The sequence below is a fragment of the Myodes glareolus genome, chromosome 1 (genome assembly GCF_982192425.1).
Source record: "Myodes glareolus chromosome 1, mMyoGla1.1, whole genome shotgun sequence".
NCBI classification, from domain to species: domain Eukaryota; kingdom Metazoa; phylum Chordata; class Mammalia; order Rodentia; family Cricetidae; genus Myodes; species Myodes glareolus.
In genome coordinates this window covers 69,090,678-69,098,026 of record NC_142026.1, presented here as the reverse complement: position 1 = coordinate 69,098,026, position 7,349 = coordinate 69,090,678, and the positions used below count along the sequence as shown (strand labels likewise).

General features: G+C 40.4%; 1 pseudogene; it reads left to right on the top strand.

Annotated features, from left to right (window-relative positions):
- Positions 1–5,317: 5,317 nt before the first annotated feature.
- LOC125396020 (vomeronasal type-1 receptor 4-like) lies at positions 5,318–6,267 on the top strand (annotated as a pseudogene).
- Positions 6,268–7,349: the final 1,082 nt, after the last annotated feature.

The window sequence follows — 7,349 nt, the reverse complement described above, 5'->3', positions numbered from 1 at the left end:
GAGTACAATGACACTGCTATTATCAAGTACCAGTTCCAGTCTCTGAACAGCAGTTAAACCCTTAGACTGTCCCCCTTCTTAACTGAAGAGGGTTTCGGTCATTATTTTGAGTTTTTCTTTCCATAAGGGGAAAGCTTAGGTCTTAGTTCTCAGGTCTAGTATTTTAATGACAATGAGTTCTGTGTCTCAAAAATTAAAGCAGTCAGATGTTCATTTCTTCTTCCAAAGCAAACAAGATTCAAACTGTAGAAAATTGTAGTCATCATGGTCAGGTCATCTCAGCAGGGCCTCTGGGTCTCTGTGTATCACAAGTGTCTGAAAGCAGCTCAGCATCTGTCCCTCAGTGCAGCATGGCACCCTGCAGTGTAGAGTGGTAGCAGCAGGTCCTGCGGATCAAGACTGGGCCAATGACTCCTCTTCAACTCCTTTCTCCAAACTCCTCTATAGGGGCATTTGAAGTTATGATGTCATCAGGTCTGCCACTCCTTTGGTGTATATACAGTCATCTCATCCAGCTTTATCTTCTTTCTGTGAAAAAAACACAAACGCATCCTCGACCCCAAATTAATATAGGTCAGGTCTTTTTCACCTTGCCTTAGCAAGGTCACCGTGGTGTCACCATGCCAGCTCTGTCTGCAAATTTTATCCTCTTAAGTTGTTTTCAAGGAGTCATATCAGGCTCCACAATTCTTTTTCATTATTAACCATAAATGCAGTTCTTCCACTGGAAGAGCCATTTGTATAATTTAGCACAATAGCCTTTAAGGGATCTTTAGCTATAACACTAGCAAAATACAGTTCTGTGAATTGTACCTATGATCATCTGAGAAAAGATTGTTACTCTGGCTTTTTAATTGAGCAAACACAATTGTCCAAGAATCACTATTTTAAAATTATCAATTAATCTATTGCTTAGTATAAGAAACATTGATCATAGTAAATTCTCTGCTAAACTATCTCCTAGATTTCATCCTGTTCTTCTGTATTAGACAAGCTACTGCTTTAAATTAGGAGTTTAACATCTTTATTGGCAAAAATGGGAAGGTGCAGAAATAAAAAGCATTCTGGTTTTTTTTATATAAAACTTCTGTAGAATAAGTTTTGCATTTAATACACACACTTGCCATAATTGAATCATAATTAATATACTGTACTTGCTAATTATATACTCCACCTCCTCGAGTACCGTTTGGCAGCTTCTATAAACTCTCTACTGCAAATTGGTTCATTGCTCCCTTTAGGAATTTTATTTAGTGGGTTAAGATCTCCCATAAGAATATTATAATTAGGGCTTTAGCCATTGAATAGCTAATTAAAAGTTTGTAAACTATCCTCCTCTTAAGTTGCAAGACAGCTTAACTGATAGGAAAATGGAAAAAGAAAGCATATTCAACTAATGGTGCTGGTCTAATTAGAAAATCAGCATGTAGAAAAATGAAAACAGATCCATATTCATCTCTATGCACAAAACTGAAATCCAAATGAATCAAAGACCTCAACATAAAACCAGCCACACTGAGCCTCGTAGAAAAAAAAGCTAGCAGTACACTGGCACATCTCAATTACAGCCCGAGTGGCACAGACATTGAAAGAAACAATTAATAAACGAGATCTCCTGAACTGAGAAGCTTCTGTATAGCAAAGAACATAGTCAACAAGGCACAATATCAGCCTATAAAATGGAAAAAGATCATTACTTATCACTAAACCACTCCAAAAACATACAAAGAACTCAGGAAATTAGTCATCAAAAGAACAAATAATCAAATAAATATATGGTACAGACCTAAACTGAAAACTCTCATCAGATTATCTTAAAGTGACAGAAAGATACTTAAAAAAAATCCACCAGTGTCCTGCAACCCCTGCCTCACCCAGCAAGGCATTTCTGTGGTCCCTGAACCTCAGCAGAGATCTGCATGAATCAGAATGAGTGTTGGGATCCTGCTGAGAGTAATGAAGGCCCTTGCCTTAAATCAAAAGGGTGTTGTCTTTGATGGGGTGTGATTTCTTGGAGAAGACTCAGGCATAGGGTGTGCAAAGCTGGCCTAGATGATGGCAGAGGGAAAATGGGGACGGGTACCATGCGAGCTCCACTCCAGCCCATCTCCCTGAGTGGGCCTTTGCCAACATGGCTTGAGAAGGTTTCCATAATAAATGCCTTCGTTTAGGTCAAAAAATATTTTGAGAGATATTAAATTAAATTTAATGATGCAGCTGGGCATGGTGGTATACACCTTTAATCAAACATTTTGTAGGCAAAGACAGGCAGCTGTTTGTGAGTTCAAGGCCAGCCTGGTCTACATAGTGAGTTCCAGGGCAGTCAGGACTCTGTAGAGAGATCCTACCAAGAAAAAAAAAGACCCTCAATGATTCATCTGTAGCCTGTAAGCTTTTGTAATTGTTTAATTCTTACATCTTTCACCTGTGTATATATATCATCATTGTGCTTGTATACTTCTTACTGCCTTCTCTTAAGCCCTTCTCCTCCCCTGACCCTGATTTCTAGTCTTCTCTCCCTCTCTCTCTCTCCTCAATAAGACCTCAATAAAGTCTCACCATCAAGCATTGACTGACCTTGAACTTGTAATGTAGATCAGGCTAATTTCAAACTCAGAGAGCTGCCTGCCTCTGCCTCCCAACTACTGGGATTAAAGGAACCGCTACACCCAGACACCCATCCTTTTTGGCTGTCTCTTTTGTATGCAGGCCTTGAGTAGGTGAGCACCACTATGGGGTGCTCATGGTTGTCATGGCCACTTCATAACCAGCAGGCAGCGTTTCATAACAGTGCTGCTCTGGATCTTACAATCTTGCCCCTCTCCTCCCAGTATTCCCTGAGTCTTGGAGAGGATGTAATAGATGTTGTGTTTATGTATCTGGACTTAATGGCCAGGTATTCTCAGCACTTTGAATACTTAGGAGTTTCTGTATTAACCTCTAATAAGAAGGTTCTCTGATCCAGGCTGAATCGGGACTTGTCTGTATAATCATAAATGTTTGGAAGGCCGATTAATTAGTGTCTGTTTTACAAAACTGAGCAATCTTAGGGTAGAACTCTATTCTTCAGCAAAGCATGTGCTACAACTATGACTAATGCACATATTATGTGGTCAAAATACAACTCCAAGTGTGGTGCCATGTTGTCCATGGAACCTTAAAATACACTGTTAGAGCAGGCGGCACAATCGTCTCCAATAAAACAGTGCAAGTGGTCTCTGTGGCCCTGCTCGGTGCTCAGCTTGTTCTGACAACTGTGATAATTCCCACCGCTGTCTTAAAACTTTTAATGATGTTCTCAGTCCTCAAGTTTACTTTCTGGTGTAGTTCATCTTGGGAAAATGCACATCTTCAGATACAGACTTTACACCCGGTCTACAATATGTTTGGATGATTTATACCCATCATAACCTCGCACCAACTCCCCTTGGGACCCCCAAGTCATTTCATTTACTTATTGATTTGTTGATTTGTGTGTGTGTTTGTTTGTTCAAGGCAGGGTTTCTCTGTGTAGTCCTGACAGTTCCAGAACTCACTCTGTAGACCAGGCCAGCTTCAAACTCAGAGATCTGTCTGCCTCTGCGCCTGCCTCCCAAATACTAAGATTAAAGACTTCTGCTGCCACTGCTTAGCCATTTATTTCATTTCATGTCCAGATGTTTTGCTTGCATGTATGTCTGAAACCATGTTTCGACTGAGAGGCCGAATCCCCTTGAACTGGAGTTACAGATGGTTGTTTGCAGCTATGTGGGTGCTGCGTAACTGAACCCAAGTTATCTTAACCACTGAGCCATCATCTCCCCAGCTCCTTTGTCATTCTTTTTCCACCTAAACTGTCTACACATCCATTAACATTAAATCTCATACAGCTTATGCAATGTAATAAAGAGCAAATATCTAATGTTCCCTTGAGAGCTGAAGTTATGAGCTCATCAGCGTTTACACAATGTAATGGTACCTATCAATGACCTCTGACCTGTTTGCATTTTTGTTAAATTATGGATATAATAACAGGTAGCAGAAATGTGATGCTTGAGAGATGATATATGCTACATTTGAAATATGATAGAAAAATAACACAAATATGATAGAAAAATAATACGTTTATGATGTGGGATTCCCCTCTGTATGCGGTGATTACCATAAATGAATGAAGACAACTGGCTTGCCTTATAGGGTAGAACAGAGCTAGGCGGGGAAAACAGAACTGAATGCTTGGGAGAAAGGAGGGCAGAGTGAAAGAGAAGACAAGTAGCCGGAACCAGATGAAACTTTAACCAGTAAGGCACAGCCACATGGAGATATACAGATTAATAGAAATGGGTTAAATTAATATGTAAGAGTTAGTCATATATGGTGTTTACCTGTGTGAGACTGCCTTATTTCACATAACATGATGACCTGCAGTTCTGTTCATTTCCCGGCAAATAATAAAAATGGTGACAGAAAATATGTTTCTCTGAGAATGTGTTCATCATGGGGCATGTATAGTAGCAACTGTCCCTTCGTGTTCTGCAGCTCTACACAGGGACCGAGCTCCTAAACTGCTTCAGAAATTTGCTGGTGACAAAGGACTGGACTCAGAGGCAAAACCCAAGTGGAGAATCTACTTTTGGGGAAAATTGTTTTCATTCTTTTCTTTTACGTGTACAAGTGTTTTACCTGCATGTATGCTTGTGTAGTATGTGACTGTCTGGTGCCCACAGAATCCAGAGGAAGGTATCAGATTCTCTAAAATTGGAGTTTAAAACAGTAGTGAGCCCCGAAGTGAATGCAAGGAATCAAACTTGGGTCCTCTAGAAGAGCAACTAGTGCTCTTAACTGCTGAGCCAACTCTACAGCCCCTTAACTGAGAATTTAAAGATGAATACCTTGGGAGAGTGTTGCATGCAATTGAAACTCTAAAGATGTTTAAATATTCATGTTACTGTCTGTGTTTTATACAGTCTTCTTGGGAAAGATCAGACCTTTCAAACAGGATTTTTAAGATACACAATATGAGCTACTGAATAAAAAACTCTATGACAGATCCTGCCACTTAGTATAACAGCATTCAGAAGATTTTTGCATAAGCACGCCTGCTTCAACACATTCTGTCCTCTGATGTTCTCAAGACTCCCTGGAATGTAGTTCCAGGAGGCACCACGTCTGGAACCAAGAAACAAAGGAGTTTGACATTTCTCCAACCTTCTCTCCTCCTAAAGTGTCAATCAGTATATTTCCCCACAAACATCAGTATGTAATCAGTTTTTAATTGAACCCACTTTGTCAGTGAAGGCCTGACAAGCCTAATAATATCTAAAACATCACTGAGGTCATGACTCCAAGCAACACCATCTTGGGGGGGGGGTCCTCGTATCCCAGCTCTGTGTGAGTGTCATAGGGAACTCTCTGCTCTTCATTCTGTATGTGTACAGCTTCTTAGTCAAATCCCTCTCTAGCAGACCTATCGATCCCATTTTCATGCACCTGGTGATTGTCAACATGCTGACAGCCATATTCGCTATGATATCATATATCATGTCATCCTTTGGATTCACACACTTTCTGGATGATGCCGGCTGTAAGGCAGTTTTATATGTGTTCAGAGTCACCTGGGGTTTGTCCATCTGCACTACCTCCATTCTAAGCATGTTCCAAGCCATCACCATCATTCCCAGAAACTCTAAGTGGGCATGGCTTAAGCCTAAACTCTCTATGTGGACTTGTTGGTCCTTCCTGCTTTCCTGGCTCATCTACCTGCTCATAGATGTACACATCATTGAGACTGTGGTAGCCAAAATCAGACACACTGATGTTGGTAGTGGATATTATCATGTTTACTGTAAAAGAATACTACCAGATTACCTCGCTCAAGAATTTTTCCTGAGTGGTATCTTAATAGGAGATATTCTCTTTATGACCATCATGATGTTAACCAGTTTCCATATGGTGACTCTCCTTTATAAACACCGCAAGGGAGCCCAGTATCTCCGTAGCCAGAGCCTCTCCAGCCAGTAATCTCCTGAGCTCAGGGCCACTCACAGCATCTTGTTCCTGGTGAGCTGTTTCGTGATCTTTTACTGGTGGAATAACTGTATCACCCTTTATGGGTTGTATGCACATGAAAGAATACCAATATTGGGGGTAATTGTTGTAATTGTGTTGTCATTCTACCCTACTCTCTGCCCATTTTTACTGATGAGTACTAACAAAATAATTTTGCAGTTTATTTCTTCTTTATCAGTACTGAGAATTACCTGTATTCAAAGAGCATTTGGTGGATGATATGAAGGCCAGATGCCCGTATCAACAAACAAATCTCTCTAATGATGTATGTGATAAGTTTGAAGCTGTGTGGCTCTTGATTTTTGATATGGTCCATGTTAGAATTCACACAAGTTGTATGTTTTCAAATCTTAGATTATATCTTGTCTCAATAAAAAGTACATCTATACCATTTCTTTAATTTTTATATTTACTGTCAACTTAAATTATAATACCTTGGAGTTTGCTATAAAAAAGAAAAACATGGTCTGGGGCTGGAGAGACGGCTCATAGGTTAAGAGCACAGACTACTCTTCCAGAGGTCCAGGGTTTGATTCCCAGCACCCACATGGCAGCTCACAACTGTCTGTGACCTCAGTTCCACGGACCCCAACACCCTCACACAGACATATATGAAGGGAAAACATCAGTGCATATAAAATAAATAAATTTTTTAAAAAACGTGGTCATGTTGAACTCTGTGTAAGTGGCATGATGACACCCACACATATTTTGTACACATAGTCCTACACACATACAAGGGGACAGATAGATGATAGATAGATAGATAGATAGATAGATAGATAGATAGATAGATGGATAGATAAACAGACTTTTCAAAAATTTTTTAATTTTGACATTCTGACTAGGCTGAACTCAGTGAATCCTGCTGAAGAGAGGGAGAGAGGATTGTAGGAACCAGAACATTACCAAAAAAAGCCCACAAACTTAATTAACCTGGGCTCATGGGGCCTCACAGAGTCTGAACTGACAACAAGGAAGTCTGCCTGAGACTGACATAGGCCTTCTGCATATATGTGACAGTTGTGTAGTTTGGTCTTCTTGGGGGACTCCTAACAGTGAGAGCAGGGGCTGTCTCTGACTCTTTTGCTGACTTTTTGGACCCTATTTTTCATACTGGGTTGCATTGCCCACTCTGGGGAGGTACTTAGTCTTACTGCAACTTGATATGCCATGTTTTGTTGATATCTATGGGAGGCCAGCTGTTTTCTGAACAGAAATAAAGGGGGAGTAGATGGGGGACACAGGGACATAGGAACTGGGAGGAGAAGAGGGAGGGAAAACTTTGATCAGGATGTAAA